The sequence below is a fragment of the Pinus tabuliformis genome, chromosome 2_2, assembly GCF_031772625.1.
Source record: "Pinus tabuliformis cultivar Carrire ecotype Pingquan chromosome 2_2, CPIR1, whole genome shotgun sequence".
In the NCBI taxonomy this organism is placed as follows: domain Eukaryota; kingdom Viridiplantae; phylum Streptophyta; class Pinopsida; order Pinales; family Pinaceae; genus Pinus; species Pinus tabuliformis.
Genome location: NC_142300.1, coordinates 1,301,687,216 through 1,301,690,498, shown reverse-complemented (window position 1 = coordinate 1,301,690,498; position 3,283 = coordinate 1,301,687,216).

The window sequence follows — 3,283 nt, the reverse complement described above, 5'->3', positions numbered from 1 at the left end:
GGATAAAGTATCATATAGAAATCAACTTCATAACTTGTTGAAAGATGGTTAGTTATACATTGAAACAATTATTCATATGTAAACCATAACAATAACATCATATGCATAAGGAATATTGATTTCAGGAACAAGACAAATGTTTCTTCATTAAAGATAACTAAAACAAAGCAAGGAAGTATATCACCTGAATCTTCCTGTTGCTAGCTCCAAGCGTAACCTTCCTCCAGGTCCATCCAATACCAAGTCTTCAAAAGGCTCCTTCCATGACTCACACAAGGATATCTCAACTAGTGAAATGACATCATAACTCAAGGAAACAAGGGTTTCCTATAGTGGGGGAAGTGTTAGAAGCACAGGGATCTTCATACTTGATCAAGAATAATCTCAGCAGAGTAATTCTCTCTCTTCTCTCCTCCTTGAGGCCTTCCCATTGAAGCCTTTTTATACTTCTCCCAAAGTAGTTTTTTTAGTTGGGAATTCGTTGGGAACAGTTGGGGCCACAAGCACTAATAGGTAATCAACAGGTAAAACCCATGATCTCAGCTTGTAATTAAGGAGATTTATTTTTTTTAAGTGTTTTAAGACATATACGCGGGTTGGGTATACACTGACCCACGTACACACACATTTATCTAAGGGAAATGTCACGTATAGGGAATCAAACATTGTTTTTTAAGTATTTTGACCAAGTTTGGAAGAAGGGGTTTCCCTAGGCCATAATGCAGCATCACAAATATCAAGAGTGCAATTTGGAGCTATAACACTTGCGACAGGTATAATGATGATGATGATGATGATGATGATTAACGTCCACTAAGAGCAATATGGTCTATTGGACCTTAAGAAAGAAGTAGTTAGTTGAGATTGTTTAAGATTTTATTACTGTGATAAAAAAGAAGGGAAAGAAGCATTCTGAGGTCATTATAGTTCTCTTGACTCAGCAAGTCAAGGAGGTTGGTAGTGGGGAAAATGTTATGGAAATGAGAACGAATGTGAGTAAGGGTCGGGCAATCCAAGAGTACGTGATTTTCATCTTCGACTTTCTTAGTATCGCAAAGGAGGCATATTCTTTTGTTCCAAGGAATCTTGGGAATAAACCAACGTCTAGTTTCACTTTGGAGCTCATGGGAATTAGTTATGATCCTTTCAATATTCATTCGCTTCTTAGAACTAGTTAATATAGAAAGGTAAATCTGGTTAGAAAGTGTGGGGTTGATTACTTCCTTATAGTACCTTAACTTTATTTTCCCCTCTAACTCCTTATCACTCCACAACTTATCCTTAAATTTGGAAGTAATGATTTTTTTAATATTATCCTTGTTTCCCAAGAGGGTCTCCTCCCTTATCTCCCAATGGTCGAGCCAGGACTTGGCATCCTTATGCCACCCTTGCTTGAGCTGAAGGTGGTTTTGACTAGAGTTAGAAGCAATTTTGGGGAGCCTCTTGACTTCCATGTTGTAGAATTTCTTCTTATACATCAGATACCTAAACACGATCGTGCATTCAATGGGGGAAAGGCTAGCCTCAATCAAGAGAATAGGGTAGGGAGTATTACCTTTAATCTTGAGGTTGTAGGTTATGAATTGCTTTTGGATCATTTCAATCTTTCTCCAAGAATATCTAGATAGACTACAACCTCGCACCTCACATCCATATAAAATAACAGGGGTGACGAGAGCCTTGAAGAGGCTTTTTTTTTTAACTCCAAACCCAAAGATCAAACATCTTACAATTATTTTCAAGCTCATAGTAATCTTTCCAACCTCCTAAGATCCTTTACTTAATGTTATAGTTCCAATTGAGCTGATGGTGAATGTCAATACGTAAATATTTGTAAGAAGAAATGGTCTCTAAGTAATTTTTATCATAGATGAAATTGTCATAAGTGATCTTCTTGGATTTACTAATCATAACTTTAGTCTTATCATCGTTAACAATCATACCCATCTTAATACAATAATCATGGAGGGGTTTAAGCTCTTTGCCAAGATTGTTGGGACTCTTGGCAAGAAGAACGATATCATCAACATAAAGAACAAGAGTAATGACTATACCAACAAGCTTGGGCCCCTCACATTTAACAACTTCTAAGCATTCCTCAAGCTTTTCAATGTATATGCCAAAAAGGGTAGGGGATAGGGGCTATCCTTGCGTAACCCCGATGTTGAATTTAATGTTATTAGACCAACCCTTGGTGGTCTTAAGCTTGGTAGTAAAAATATCGTATAATCTAATAACAATGACCCTTAACTTAAGAGGAACCATTATTTCATCGAGCCTTTGCCATAGCTTCTCTCGAGGAACATTGTCGAAATATTTTCTAAAGTCAACAAAATAGTAGAAGAGATTAGTATTACTTGGGGTGGGGGGAAACAACTTCAATGCCGGTTCATCATAAATATAATCATAGGTCCTACAAACTATAACAAACTTGAACATGAATGTGTAAGGGTCCTCAAACGTTAGGCCATGGAAGTGTGGAAGAGCAATGGGGCTTATATTCTTCATATTGGCTTCCACATTGGTTTCTCAGATAGGGAAGAGTCCAGTCTGCTTATTCTCAAACATGTTTTAGATAAGTGATGTAGGTTCTTCCTCCCCTGTGGGTTCTTCAAAGATTTCAGGTTGCTCACTTAAAGGATTCTCTAACCCCCCTGTGGTTAGAGTGGAAATTTCACAATTACCAAAGAAGAGTGATGGTTGACTACTTGAACGGTTTGTTTTTTTGTAGAAACTTCCCTTGATTATCCTTACTCCTACCAGCCATGAAAGATTTTGTGTGTTTTTTTTTTTTTTTTCAAGCCAAACAATGTTGATGCAAAACAACAAAAAGATGAAAAATAAAGGAAATTTCTAAGTAGAAACAACACCTACTTGGACACCTCCCTGAAAATAGCGCCAAGAAGTGATGATCCCCAGTATTGCAACAAGAGTGTTGCAAATCCAAAGGCTACCAACTTTAATTATCAACTTGGGGTTCATACACACTTAAGAGATGATAGTGCTATATGCACAGTAGGTTAAGTTATACTCATTCCACCTTCAAGCAATGGAGCAGACCAAGGCATACATAGACCAATCTATCAACTGACTCAAAGAAGAAATTGCATAAAAAGGGAGTTCTATGCTAATTGCACGAATGGAAATATTATTGTAGTTGTAAAAGGAATGAAGATTCTACTAATCCAAATGTAAATTATAACCCTAATTGGAGGAATGTAAATGCTATATTACTTGCAGAAATAGAAACATTAAAGGATATATTACTTTGCATTTGTAAGTC